The sequence below is a fragment of the Xiphophorus hellerii genome, chromosome 17 (genome assembly GCF_003331165.1).
Source record: "Xiphophorus hellerii strain 12219 chromosome 17, Xiphophorus_hellerii-4.1, whole genome shotgun sequence".
Lineage (NCBI taxonomy): Eukaryota > Metazoa > Chordata > Actinopteri > Cyprinodontiformes > Poeciliidae > Xiphophorus > Xiphophorus hellerii.
In genome coordinates, this window is record NC_045688.1 from 17,055,063 (window position 1) to 17,070,223 (window position 15,161).

Sequence of the window (15,161 nt, forward strand, 5' to 3'; positions counted from 1 at the left end):
GCGAAATTCAGCCAAAAAAAACTCATTAGTTAAGAAAGATCTACGCTAGCAAGAATGCTAATTGTCTTTTTTTCTGTATAGCAGTCAGACTTTCTTCAAAAACACACACAGAGACAAAAAATAAACAATTCACTAATATCTCAGGAATAACTCGCTTTCGTTTATTTAAAATAGTGGAAGAATAATATTAACCTTCCCGCTGGTCACCCTGCTGGCGCTGCTCCTGGCCAGGAACCATCTTTGGCAGTTCTTCTTCCACCACACGATTCTTCGGCGAGTGCGTTTTCAGCAAGTGCTTCTTCCGCGAGTTTTGCAAAGTAGACTCTCGATAATTTCAAACCGTCCGAGGCGTTTAATGCTCCTTCTGGCGTCTCCTTCAAAAGTCCCGTAGCAAAGGGAAAGAATTCAGAAGGTCAGGGCCATTTATAGGGTTGCCGACGTTAACGTCGTTTCCATGACGCTCACTGACGAACGCGTGTTGACGAACGCACGCGCTGGTGCGTGAGAGAACCACAGAAGGTGCTAATCGCTAACAAACAAACAAACAAAAACAACCCTACAGTTTCCTGTTATGCTGATGATAAATTAGTTTTCATTTCCAACCCCACATTTCTTAGTTGCAACTAGGAGTATTTGAGTTGGGACAAAAATATCCCAATAAAAATATTGACTAGAAAAAACGGAGACATTTTCTGCAGGTATTTCAAAGGAAAATAACAGAAACTAGAGAACATCAGTTGATGAATGTAGGTGCAATCAAGCTCAAATCTTTGATCAATCACAGTAAAGCTATCACATCAGAGGAATAAGCAGCAATATGACCATTAACTGCTTGAAATCGGCACGGCCCGATATTAGTTGGAAAATTTAATATTGGATATCGGCCATTCCGTCAAAATAACTCACCGATATAAAAGGTATTTTTATATGACAAACGAGTGGCAATAATGCCTGCAGCACATCCATTTTGCACTGTTGACATTGTCTTAGAGAAAGCAAATGTCTTGAATAAATTTGACATTAAACTTAATGCAAGTTGAACGTGTTACATCATTTTCAGCCTCCTTTGTAGCATTTGCATTTGGTAGCTGGCTAAACGGACAAAGATAATGCAGTATCTTAATTCCACAGTAGAGAAAATCATATAATTCATAGTAAGTAGGTATATGAAAAAAAATATCGGTTATCGGCCAAATGAGTTTTAGTAAATCAGCTTATTGTGCAGACCTCGTTCAAATGAGAAATGTTACATAAGATCAGGTAGGTGCTGTCTGGGGCTACACAGTGGTGCAGTTGGTAGCCTTGCAGCAAGAAGGTCCTGGGTTCGATTCCTGACAAACCTCTGCACGGAGTTCGCATGTTCTCCCTGTTCTCTCCGGGTACTCCGGCTTCCTCCCACAGTCCAAAAACTCTATGTTTGTGTACGGTTGTTTGTCCTGTCTCTGTGTTGCCCTGCGACACACTGGTGAGTGGTGACCTGTCCAGGGTGTACTCCTGCCTCTCGCCCGGAACGTTAGGAGATAGACACCAGCAACCCTCCCGACCCCACTAGGGTAGAAAATGGACGGATGGATGGAAGTGCTGTCTGATTTTGTTGAAAACTGTTTTCTCCTTCACTTAAATGTACATTTGTAGACTTAATATCAAGTGGGATCGTTTCCTTAAAGCTTTTTACGCAGCTTTATCAGTGCTAGCGCTAAGTATACAGTGAGAATCTGTAACAAGTGTAGGTGTACTAAAAGAATAACACCTTGAACAAGGGAAAGATTCCTCAACACATGCTATCAGTGGTGTTATTTAAAAATAAAACAATATTTAAGTCAGGCACTGTAAAGCTAATATAAAAAGCTGCTTTTAGACTACTCCATTTATTAAAAGGAAATAAGTTACGCTAAACTTGGCTGTATGTAAAAATACCCTCTTCATGCTATAATCAACTGTCTCTCCTTTGCTAAACGGACAAAAGAAAGCGGGAAAAAAATGAGCAAAGACCCAGACAAAAAATGTTCAGTGTTTTATTTAAAAACTATAAACAGTCACCAAAGTAAATAAAGCCAATCTCTAACAGACTGTTAGGTCTATGTATAGTCACACATCCTACTGACACCGCAGAAATGAAGATTAGACTTAGAGACTTAGACTGACTTTATTGTCATTTTGCATGCACAGGGTGTATACAGAACGAAATTTCGTTGCATACGGCTCAGGACAGTGTTTTGAGCTTTCAATGTTGTGAGGTTACTCCAGAATAAAATAAAATACAGTATAAAATATGAATATAAATATAAATATAAAGTGCAGGACTGACAGTAAAAAGGAAGTTATTTAGCTCTGTACATGTGCAAGGTATAAAGTGGAGACCAGATTTTAAGTGCAGTCCAGTTAAGAGTTCAGCAGTCTGATGGCAAGTGGGAAAAAGCTGTTTCGGAACCTGGTGGACCTGCACCGGACGCTGCGGAACCTCTTTCCAGAGGGCAGCAGGGAGAACAGTCCATGGTGGGGGTGTGAGGGGTCACTGACGATGTTTCGGCCTCGGGACACGCATCGCTGGGATGAAATGTCCTGAATGGAGGGAAGGGGGGCCCCGATGATCCTTTCTGCTGTCCGCACCACTCTCACGTTCTTCCAGTCGGAGGCGCTGCAGCCTCCACACCACACAGAGAGGCGGCTGGTCAGAATGCTCTCTATGGTGCTTCTGTAGAACGTCTTGAGGATGGGCGGGGGCAGGTGTGCTCTTCTCATCCTCCGCAGGAAATACAAACGTTTCTGTGCCCTCTTGACCAGAGACGTGGTGTTCACAGTCCAGATGAGGTCGTTAGTGATGTGCACCCCCAGGAATTTGGTGCTGCTGACCACCTCCACAGCCGAGCTGTTGATGAGCAGTGGAGCGTGGCTGGGCCGGTTCTTCCTGAAGTCGACGATCATCTCCTTCGTCTTGTCAACGTTCAGGATCAGGCTGTTGTCTCTGTACCAGTCCACCAGCTGCTCCACCTCCTCTCTGTAGTCCAGGTCGTTGTCGTCTCTGATGAGGCCCACCACCGTTGTGTCGTCCGCGAACTTCACGATGTGGTTGGTGGCGAACCTGGGGACGCAGTCGTGTGTCATCGGAGTGAGCAGCAGAGGGCTCAGGACGCAGCCCTGAGGGGAGCCTGTGCTGAGGGTGATGACATCGGAGGTGTGTTGTCCGATCCGGACTGACTGAGGTCTGTCGGTGAGGAAGTCTAGCAGCCAGTTGCGCAGGGGGGTGCTGAAGCCCAGATGTCCCAGTTTTCCTGCCAGATGCTGTGGGATGATTGTGTTGAACGCTGAGCTGAAGTCCAGGAACAACATCCGCACATGAGTGTTCTTCTCCTCCAGGTGAACCAGGCTCAGGTGTAGGGTGGAGGAGATGGCATCCTCAGTGGAGCGGTTTCGGCGGTAGGCAAACTGGAACGGGTCGAATGTGGAGGGGAGTCTGGAGACGATGTGTTCTTTTACCAGCCTTTCAAAGCATTTCATCATGATGGGAGTCAGTGCCACAGGCCGGTAATCGTTGAAAGAGGTGACTTGAGGTTTCTTTGGCACCGGAATGATGGTTGGGGTCGCCCCGGTCAGATGCTAATACGAGGAGACCCAACCTGGGATCTCGGGATTTTCAACAGGATTTTCTGTGTCTTCTCAGTCCTCACTCCTGATTGGTCCAATCCTGTTGTCTTATCTCAGTAATGCTGGAGAATCATCATATGATCAGACACGCATTCCTTCATTTCTGTCTAAATAACAGATGAATGAAGGAGACTTTCTGATCAAGTCATCATCATGTCCTCACCGTTTCCACAATCTTTTACAACCAGTAGATTAGCAGGTGGAACAGGTCTTCTGCTTTAATTGCTGGTCAACTCAAGTCATGTGACATGAGTTGATGTAGAATTGAAATAAAGAGAAAATACAACAGAGTTAAAAAGAAAAATTTACAAACACAGCAGATAGAAACTGTTTTTACAGCTCAACACTCTGCAGCAATATCTGAAATGTTTAGTTATGTAGAAAGATATAAATGTTCTTACTTTTTTTGTCAACTGGGTTCTCTTATCTTCCTCCACCTAACTGATGGTGTTGAAGGTGGAGGTTTACAGGCTCGGGAGATCCAACCTGGGATGATCAGACACATTATTGATCTGCAGAATCTGAACCAGGGGTCAAAGGTCAGCTCTGGGTTTTCTATGTTTCTAAAATTCTTTAATATTCAACATCTGACCCATGAACAGGTAAATTCACCAGCATAAGATTCTATGGCAATGCTTGGTTTGTTATTGAAGGACCTACTTCACATGATCAGTGTCTCTTTATTCTGCATCCCGTCCTCAGATGTCCCTCTGTTGCATCAGGAAACTCTTCTTCATTAAATCTCTGGAATGTCAGCAGGATCTTCTGTCTTCTCTCCCCTGATTGGTCCAGCGCTGCTGTCTTGTTTCAGTCATGCTAGTGAACCAACACGTGATCAGAAACACATTTCTTAATTTCTATCTAAACAGATGATTGAATCAAACCTTCTGATCAAGTCATCATCATGTCCTCACCTTCTCCACAACCTGTTACAACCAGTCAATCAGCAGATTGGAAGATAGGAAGTCTTCTGCCTTAATTGTTGTTCAACTCAAGTCATGTGACATGAGTTGATGTAGAAAAGACAACAGGGTTAGAGAGAATGGACAGAAGAAAGAACAGTTTTGAAATTTGACCGCTGTTTCATCCATATTTAAAATTGTTAGCTGGATAAAAATAAGTTTTCTTACTTTTTTTCTCAACTGGGTTCTCTTATCTTCCTCCTCCTGACTGGTGGTGCTGAAGGTGGAGGTTTACAGGCTGAGGAGACCCAACCTGGGATGATCAGGGACATTATTGATCTGTTGCATCTGAATCTGGGATCAGGTTATCTATAATGTTCCTAAAATTATTTTATATTCAATGTCTGATCCAAGAAGGACCTACTTCACATGATCTGTGTCTCTTTATTCTGTCCTCAGGCGTCCTCCTGTTCCATCAGGAAACTTCTTCTCGGGATTTTCGGCAGGATTTCCTGTGTCTCCTCAGTCCTCTCTCCTGATTGGTCCAATCCTGTTGTGTTATCTCAGTAATGTTGGAGAATCATCATATGATCAGACACGCATTCCTTCATTTCTGTCTAAATAACAGATGAATGAAGGAGACTTTCTGATCAAGCCATCATCATGAGAGAGACTCTATAGGCACCCTTCTGTCAAAATTTAATCGGAGTTTGATGGATGAGTAATTAAAGACCCTAATTAATTGATTGCTATTAATACCCCCCCCCCCCCCCCCCCCCCCCCCCCCCTTCCCACCCATCCCCCACTCCATCTGTTACGCCATCTGTTATTCCCGCTATGTGTTTTAAAAATAGTACAAGTATGAAAAAACATTGAGTTTTAAGAATAATACAATTAAAGTATGAAAAAACAATAAGTGTTAGATAATCTAGAATAATATACAATATAGTATATTTAAATAGAATGTTGTAGTTACCTCCGGTTTTTCTCACTAAGCCATTTGGTGTTTGTGCGTGTGTGTCCGGCTCTCTCGTGCTGGGGGATTCTCTTGACCTGAGGGTCATCACAGATGGCCTGCAAGGAAACTCTATATCTCCAGAAAACAGATTTTCAAACCGTCATCGATTATCAGCTCGGAATCTGCGCGGGAAAAGGGTTCCTGCCAGCTGTCCGGCTCTCTCGTGCTGACTATGAGTTTGTGACATAATACCGGACAGGCCTCACCTGTCATCTGTGTGAGACGTTGTTGTAGTTACCTCTGGTTTTAAACAGAAGTGTGAGGTGGGTTAAAAGCCCCTCAGGATGATGACCTCTGATCACCATACTGGTTGACTATCAGCTATCAGCTCTCAGGATCTGCAGCACTCCATCTGTGTGCCAGTGGCACATGTGACCACTTGTGAGCAAATTAAAAAACACAGTACAATTAGAGCACAAAAAACAATAAGTGATCATCAGTATCAAGATTAATACATAGATTTTCACCTTTCCTAGATAAGTTTAGATTTATCCATGCCATCTGTGTATGTGTGTATGCGTGCGAGGTGTGTGTCGGCGTGTGGGGGTGTGTGCGTCCAGGCGCAATAATAAACACATACCTCTAAAGAAAACCTACAGTTTAACTGTTTTACTATATTATTTAGGGTAGCACGACTAGTCGGTGCTGACTATGAGTTTGTGATTTCCTTCATCGCTTAAATTTTAAACTCTTATAGATTTTCTTTTTCTGTAACACTTGCTAGTGTGAAACATTTCAGTAAATGTTCCTCATTTGTACACGTACTTCTGAAGAATATGTGACAGACAGTAAACAGGCCTACTCAAATTTAACTTATATCTTTCCGCAGTTAAAGAATTTGTCCAGACTTTTCCAGAATTTGGTCCGGAATCATTGTGAATGATTTTGTTCAATCTTTTTCTTGCTGTTGAATCAGCGCTGATCTTCCTACTGCTTCATGTTTTCTCCAAAATAGTAAATCTTGGTTTAAATACATTTAAACTCATAGATTTTTTTTCTGTAACAGTTGCTAGTGTAATACATGTCAGGAAATGTTCCTCATCTGTAAATTTATTTATGAAGAATATCTGACAGGGACTAAACAGGCCTCGGTGAGGCTGCTCATACGTATCTTTCAGCTTTCCCTCCACCCATTATCTTACACACTTTAGTGTGTTCACTAACAAAATATAGTACACCTCTAATTTTTTTTAAATTTTTCATTATTAAAACTTTTAAATGATCAATGTGAACCATCAGTCTGTATTAAAATAGTTAATATAATTCATATTATTTATTTAGATTTGATGTTTTAATGTGTGCCCTTGGATTTATATTGATTTATTGAATGTGTAAATATTTATCATATAGTTTTTTTCTTTTGGTGTTTGTTGCACAAATTCAAATATATGCTGGCTATCAGCCAAAAATTCAATCAGTGAATTTGTGTTTTTTCTTAAATACTCCCTCTCACCGAGACTTACTTACATCTTCTGACAACTAGCCCCACTTATAATAGCATTGACTAAGTTTGCTATTGGTACACTTTACCTAAAAATTAAAATTAAACATACTCACTACACAACCATGCTCCAAGAGTTGCTCACAAAATGGTGAATTGTTTTGTTACCTTAAAAATGATCTGCAGCTTTTGTTCCTTGATGCTGTCTGTTCACTAACAGACCGTACATCTCTTGTGATCGATAAGCTTATAAATGATCAATGCGAAACATCAGTATGCGCTAAAGAAGATCATATCAGTCAGATTAAGTAGAATATCATTAAACTCAAAGCAATCAAAATTATATTTCTCTGAAAGGTCTTTTTTTTTCAGAGAGTTTAGACTGTATGAAAGGAATCAGTGAAATATACTATGAAATATTTTATCTGCTGCATTCCGATAATAAAACTTCAATTGTGAATTGAATGATTACGTTGCATCTAGATACAAAAGAATCAACCGATAATTAGTAATCATACTGACTAACAAGATCTGATCAAACAAGAAACTTGACGACCTCAAGGGATTTCTCACATTGGAGAACGAACCGTCTGACTTTCTTTAGCCACTAAATTTAACCTTACCACAGTTTTGCCTGGGAGCAAACAGGTACTGAGTTTGAAGCGGATCAGACGCTTTCAGCCATCTGCTAAAGCTAGACTCCGGCCTTCCTCACTGTAAAATAAAACATTAGACTTAAACAAAACGTTCAAGCGAACATCACTTAATTATCATCGACTTGTTGTTTGTACTCATCTTAAACAAGTGGCAGGAACGTTTGGATATAAAAAAAAAGCTTTATAAGTTAATCTATTTAAATTGAGTCCATGCAACAAGTAAAATAAAATAAAAAGGGAACTATTTGAAAGTAATGAGGATTTAGGGTGATAAAAGTTGAACATTTTAACATGCCCAGACACTACACCATTTCTGCTCAAGCAAACCAAAAGGTTTTGAACAGAACAACCATGTCAAATAATGATAACATGTATCTTTAATCTATGTAGCAAATATATTGCTGCTGCTGCTGTAAGCAGAAAATAAAAAGTTTTATGGAGAATAATATTTTGGATGAGTTTAAGAATATTGTCTGCCAAAATCACACGGTGTAACTACACTTGTCTTTTATATGTAGCAGTAATTGAATCTTTTTGAGGCAATTGGTTTGCATAAATTAAAGTAAATACGGCCTATTTTCCTGCTCCACATACTTAGTTAGCAATTTGCCAGTTAGCTTCCCAGTCTGAACTTCTGGGCAATGTCTTGATTCAGTCAAATTTTCTATCTTGTATCTCCTGAACTCTGATATTTTGCTTGCTGGTCTTCATCGTGCTCTGATTGGAGTATCGGGTTTCTCTTACTTTAACCCGCCCAACTTGCACCTGATTGGCATGTTAGCCTTTTGATTCCCTCCCAGTGAGGCGGTGCTTCACAAAGCAAACTGTTTGTCAAACTGTTGATCTGCCTCATGGCTGTTTTAGAAGATATGGTGACTGAGGTTTAGACAGTACTAGCCAGCTCATGCAGCTTGTTTTTACTAGATGGCTGTCCTAAAAGTACATATCTTTAAAATATGAATAAATACGTACAATTCCATAATTATTCGATCCAACGGTTATAGAAGTTTTGTAATAATGCAATTCAGGTATTTTACATTTTCTGGACTAAAGGAGGATTTCAGTTCAACACCTGTGGTTTCTTAATGTAAGTGTTTCTGCTACTGGATAAGAAACAGGGTTAAAAGAGGATTTAGAAAGCAAAATACAAAGATGACAGTTGTTTTTACCGAGAGCAAGGCTGTGACTAGTTATCAGGACAGCATGAGACCTGTAAAACTGTTGGGCATCTGTTCCAACAATTTATTAATCTTTAGGAAATATTTTTTGGACACAGCCATCCGCAGGAGCAAGATGAAGCAAGAACATCGCAACATCAGATGTATTTTTTCATCCTTCTATCTGTGATTTAAAACAATTTTTAATTTTTGTGTCATCTTAAAGATGGAAAGAGTCAATTATTTTTTCACCCATGGAAAAGTGTAATGTGTTTATTATGAGTAGGATTAACCAAGCTGAAGGAAAACGAAGAAAAAGGATAAATAAATATTCATCGATACAGAACCGAATCAGCAAATATGAACTTATGAAACTATTGAAACCTTCAAGAATTTTACGTTGTGTAAGATATTTAAGAAAATAATATTGAATCTGCGTTCATGAATTTCTTTATTTGGTAAAATACGTTTACCTTTTGTTTTGTTGAACACCAGACATCTCATCTCTTTTCCACAGTTTTTTTCCCACTTAGTTCCACTACTGCTGTGGATTTTATAGTCAATGTTTAAAGCCAGCACAGACTCTGAAGCGATGGAGGAAATTTACGTCAATATGGAACCTGTTGGAAAAACTGCATCTAATCACACAGGTAAGAACAAAGTTACAGAGAAATTTAGCGTGTATTGAATTCAATTTTGCTAAGGTTGAGGTTTTTGTTAAGGTTGGAGCAGCTCCAAAGAGAGGCTCTGCCTCCGTGCGGCTGTCTGTTTGGGAATCCTGAATGTCTTACTTTTGGCTGAACTCATAGCCCTCAGTGTTCACAGTGAGTCTTCTTCTCGTCATCTTAAAGATGTAAAAAGACCAGATTTTATGTTTCTGTTATATTAAAAAAAAGTCATTGTTCCCCTTCTAAAATCAAACTGATCAAATAGCAAAGGTTTAAAACAGAATAAAGCTTGGTGACTCAAAGTTTTGCAGAGAGGTGAAACATTACACATGAGTTTGATTCATTTTCAGCAATGGATGCATTTGTAGCCATTTAGGTTAGCAGGTCTTTAATATCTTTTCTTTTTTCAAACTATTTACCCAACGATTCATTGTTCAGTGTTACCTCAGTTTAAATTCTACAGGCATAACCAAAATCATGAAACTATTTTATAAGTCTTAAGTGAAAACACGGTCTTGCCACTTCTTTTTGCAAACATGTTTGTTAATTTTTTTCTGCAGCTCATCACATGACAGCAGATTTTTCTGACATCAGCAACATTCTGACCGAGCAGAACAGCAGCAGCGAGTTTCCCTCCATGAACGCTAAATTCACTGAAACGGCTCCACGAGCTGAAGACACTTTAAGGTTGGTCAAAAACTTTAAAAAATTTGGATCTCGTTAAAAATTGAATTCTACTCTGAATTCTAGAGTATAACTATTAACTTTCCTTTTTGGTCTAAATGAATATAATGTAAATGAACAACTTTTATTTTAATTTATTAAGCGCTCTATCATTTGCGTGTGCTGAAAAACAACGATGTAAAACAAACTAAACTTTGATTTTTTTCTCCTTAAAGGGAAATTGTGTCCTACAGAACGGACAAACATCAGTTGCTCCTGTTCATCCAGGGGCTGCAGAAGAAGAGAAGAACAGATCCACTAGTGATGGATGATTAGGATCTGTGTTCACTGTGATATTATTCACCAACAATAATGTAGCTTACGGTGTTACATAAAACCCTAAAGATAAAATGTTCACTCCCAACTGTTGTGACCTGCATCTAATAACACAACTATTTTATCGCTTGTACTCTGTGTTTTTCTTTCTTGTTAAAACTCTGACATGATAAACAAATGTTTTTTTTGTTTGTTTGTTTTTTTTTTGTATTTTTGCGGAGAATCGGTTGATGCGTTCTGATTGTGTATTAATGTGACTTTTACTACGAAACTTTATGGAGTTCCAGTTGTGTCCGGTAATATCGGATTAAGTTCTATCTTGGTAAAATTATATTTCCAATTATTTACTATCATTTGTAATAAAGTGATGCCAACACCATGGATTCAACAGTGAGCAGTTTGTTCTAGTCATCTTAAAGATGGAAAGAGTCAATGTTGTGCTGATTCTGAGTAACTGAATGATTAACTGAATGACTTTTTATTCATTTCAGAGTTCAATCAGCGAGGTTATTCATTTTGTGATGGTCGTAGTCTATGAAAGAAAGAAACAAAGAAAGAAAGCAGCAAATGTACATGTTGGTTCCCCTGAAAATACGGATAAATTCAGTCATTGTAGGGTTAAAGTAATTTGAAGAGGGAGAAGCGTATAAACAAGTCAATGACGAGTCAATGACATGATGCATTCTGCATTTTTTAACTCGGTTAACTTAACGTTTTGTTTTTTTACTGACTTTAATACATTTAAATCGCTACGTTGTTTGATAAGTAGAATGGAAATGACTTTTTTGTAAACGGTCTTGTAAATTAGCGTTTTATAAATCAACTGAATTGAATTAAGAAATTTGACCATCGGATTGGATTGAAGAGAAATGATGAGCAATGTTTTATGGGTTTGGGTTTTATAAAGCAAAGATTGGTATTTTTGTAACATCAAAAGTTCATTTTTGAGGCAAAACTAAGAAATTTATAAAAATTTCAAATGGCATTTTCCTACATACCGTTGCCTGGTGTTTTAACAGGTAAAGGTTGTCAAAAACCATGATCTTAAATTTTATTTACAAAGCAATTTTCAAAGATATAAGTCTTAATATTCTGTACAACATCATTCACAGGTTACAAATACTAAAAAAGCCAAGCATCAGAATCACTAAAAACTCATGACAAAAAACATCTTGTGACAGCAATCTTGCTCCTGAATTTGGGTCAGGAAAATAAAGCTAGGGAAGCAAACTCTTTCACAATTTAGATTTACAGATTCACAAGAAAAGCTATGTTTTCAACAACTATATAGATTTAGAAAAACAAAAAAACAAATTTTAGGCATAACTATTGTATTTTACCTGCCTCAGGTGATTTGTTGGATCACTTTATGTAGCATGATTTAGTAGTAGCATCATGTAATATGATATTCACAGAGTGCAACATCAGTGTTTGGAATAAGTTTCGTATCTTTAATGGCAAGACACATCATTTTTACATCAGTGGGATGTTAAAAGTCTTGTATCTAAACATCTTACGGGTAGGTTTTTATTGTTTCCTTATTTATTGTTTCCTTAAAACTGTTTAAAGAGTGTTGATTTCATCGAAAATTTTAAGAGATTATAAAGGATTTAAAGCTAAAAAACCCCCAATGAAAATGTACTACACGGCATGCATTTGAAGCTTTGACCCAACACAGGGCAGGCTGTACACTGTGATGGAGATATTTGTCTCTTTAAAGATCTGTTCCAGGATCTTTGACACCTTTGACCACAGCAGCTGGTCCAGGCCACAGCCAATTCTGAGGGGGGATATGAGATAAGCAAATTGATTAATTATTCCCAATAAAGAAGAAGATTTAAGGGTATTTATTATAGTCATTTATCCACAGTAGTTCCTACAAACCGAGGTATTGATATCCTATTGACACCATTTTCTAAGCAGTGAGATTTCATGTCTTCCAGACTCTGTCTTAGGTTGACATACGTGGGTTTCTGGCTGGCTTTTTTCTTTGTGATCTTCGACACATAATAGGAAAGATACAGTTACCAGATTAAATAATGAAAAAGCTTTTGGTCCTGTGCAGTATAATTGTGGTATGTTTACCAGATAGTAGATGAAACGTTGATCATATGTCAGGACAGCACACTGCCCCGGAAGCTTCTCTATTAGGACATACAAAAAAAAAATACAAAACAGGATATGATTTAGCACTTGCTGTTGAAATCATACATTTGAATGAACTGCAAAAACATAAAACATTTTTTCCAAAACAAAGATTTTAGTAACTAGTCTGACTCACTCTGCTCCTTTAACTCTGAGACTCGACCAAACTTCTTCTTGAACATCACCGCTATGCCTGCTCCCATGCGACAGTCTTCACTGATGCAGTGGGCCAAGGATTCATCGTGTGGACAGGAGAACAAATCTCCGGTGACATACTTTAATATCCAGTTGGTTGATTGATAGAGTTTCTCAGTTTTGCCCATGTTCATACTTTCTTCAAGCGCAATTTAGAGAAAACTATAACCACAAAGTACCAAGTTGGTAACTGCGCTTACTACAGCCTTGCTTATCCCCTCACCATCTATCCCCACACTAGGCTGTGTCTCATTGTTCCTTAAAGCACCACCCACATTAGCTGAATTTTTTTTCCAAATTTGTCCGGGGGTTGTTAGTCCCAGTAAACTATAATAAGCTGGATTTTCTGTTTGCCTCAAAAATGAACTTTTGATGTTACAAAAATACCAATCTTTGCTTTATAAAACCCAAACCCATAAAACATTGCTCATCATTTCTCTTCAATCCAATCCGATGGTCAAATTTCTTAATTCAATTCAGTTGATTTATAAAACGCTAATTTACAAGACCGTTTACAAAAAAGTCATTTCCATTCTACTTATCAAACAACGTAGCGATTTAAATGTATTAAAGTCAGTAAAAAAACAAAACGTTAAGTTAACCGAGTTAAAAAATGCAGAATGCATCATGTCATTGACTCGTCATTGACTTGTTTATACGCTTCTCCCTCTTCAAATTACTTTAACCCTACAATGACTGAATTTATCCGTATTTTCAGGGGAACCAACATGTACATTTGCTGCTTTCTTTCTTTGTTTCTTTCTTTCATAGACTACGACCATCACAAAATGAATAACCTCGCTGATTGAACTCTGAAATGAATAAAAAGTCATTCAGTTACTCAGAATCAGCACAACATTGACTCTTTCCATCTTTAAGATGACTAGAACAAACTGCTCACTGTTGAATCCATGGTGTTGGCATCACTTTATTACAAATGATAGTAAATAATTGGAAATATAATTTTACCAAGATAGAACTTAATCCGATATTACCGGACACAACTGGAACTCCATAAAGTTTCGTAGTAAAAGTCACATTAATACACAATCAGAACGCATCAACCGATTCTCCGCAAAAATACAAAAAAAAAACAAACAAACAAAAAAAAACATTTGTTTATCATGTCAGAGTTTTAACAAGAAAGAAAAACACAGAGTACAAGCGATAAAATAGTTGTGTTATTAGATGCAGGTCACAACAGTTGGGAGTGAACATTTTATCTTTAGGGTTTTATGTAACACCGTAAGCTACATTATTGTTGGTGAATAATATCACAGTGAACACAGATCCTAATCATCCATCACTAGTGGATCTGTTCTTCTCTTCTTCTGCAGCCCCTGGATGAACAGGAGCAACTGATGTTTGTCCGTTCTGTAGGACACAATTTCCCTTTAAGGAGAAAAAAATCAAAGTTTAGTTTGTTTTACATCGTTGTTTTTCAGCACACGCAAATGATAGAGCGCTTAATAAATTAAAATAAAAGTTGTTCATTTACATTATATTCATTTAGACCAAAAAGGAAAGTTAATAGTTATACTCTAGAATTCAGAGTAGAATTCAATTTTTAACGAGATCCAAATTTTTTAAAGTTTTTGACCAACCTTAAAGTGTCTTCAGCTCGTGGAGCCATTTCAGTGAAGTTAGCATTCATGGAGGGAAACTCGCTGCTGCTGTTCTGCTCGGTCAGAATGTTGCTGATGTCAGAAAAATCTGCTGTCATGTGATGAGCTGCAGAAAAAAATTAACAAACATGTTTGCAAAAAGAAGTGGCAAGACCGTGTTTTCACTTAAGACTTATAAAATAGTTTCATGATTTTGGTTATGCCTGTAGAATTTAAACTGAGGTAACACTGAACAATGAATCGTTGGGTAAATAGTTTGAAAAAAGAAAAGATATTAAAGACCTGCTAACCTAAATGGCTACAAATGCAACCATTGCTGAAAATGAATCAAACTCATGTGTAATGTTTCACCTCTCTGCAAAACTTTGAGTCACCAAGCTTTATTCTGTTTTAAACCTTTGCTATTTGATCAGTTTGATTTTAGAAGGGGAACAATGACTTTTTTTTAATATAACAGAAACATAAAATCTGGTCTTTTTACATCTTTAAGATGACGAGAAGAAGACTCACTGTGAACACTGAGGGCTATGAGTTCAGCCAAAAGTAAGACATTCAGGATTCCCAAACAGACAGCCGCACGGAGGCAGAGCCTCTCTTTGGAGCTGCTCCAACCTTAACAAAAACCTCAACCTTAGCAAAATTGAATTCAATACACGCTAAATTTCTCTGTAACTTTGTTCTTACCTGTGTGATTAGATGCAGTTTTTCCA

The 15,161-nt window shown here is 38.1% G+C and overlaps 3 long non-coding RNA genes across 3 annotated transcripts; 1 reads left to right on the plus strand and 2 right to left on the minus strand.

Moving 5' to 3' along the window:
* Positions 1–9,602: 9,602 nt before the first annotated feature.
* On the plus strand, positions 9,603–10,867 carry LOC116736832 (uncharacterized). Its single transcript, XR_004342676.1, has 3 exons — positions 9,603–9,643; positions 10,048–10,174; positions 10,387–10,867. It is a non-coding gene; the product is annotated as an uncharacterized LOC116736832 (long non-coding RNA).
* Positions 10,868–11,774: 907 nt separating this feature from the next.
* LOC116736834 (uncharacterized) lies at positions 11,775–13,317 on the minus strand. The gene is made up of 3 exons (XR_004342678.1): positions 12,572–13,317; positions 12,371–12,483; positions 11,775–12,266 (listed from the first exon to the last, which is right to left on the minus strand). It is a non-coding gene; the product is annotated as an uncharacterized LOC116736834 (long non-coding RNA).
* A 419-nt stretch (positions 13,318–13,736) lies between these two features.
* LOC116736830 (uncharacterized) lies at positions 13,737–14,483 on the minus strand. Its single transcript, XR_004342674.1, has 2 exons — positions 14,431–14,483; positions 13,737–14,218 (listed from the first exon to the last, which is right to left on the minus strand). It is a non-coding gene; the product is annotated as an uncharacterized LOC116736830 (long non-coding RNA).
* Between the last annotated feature and the right edge of the window lie 678 nt (positions 14,484–15,161).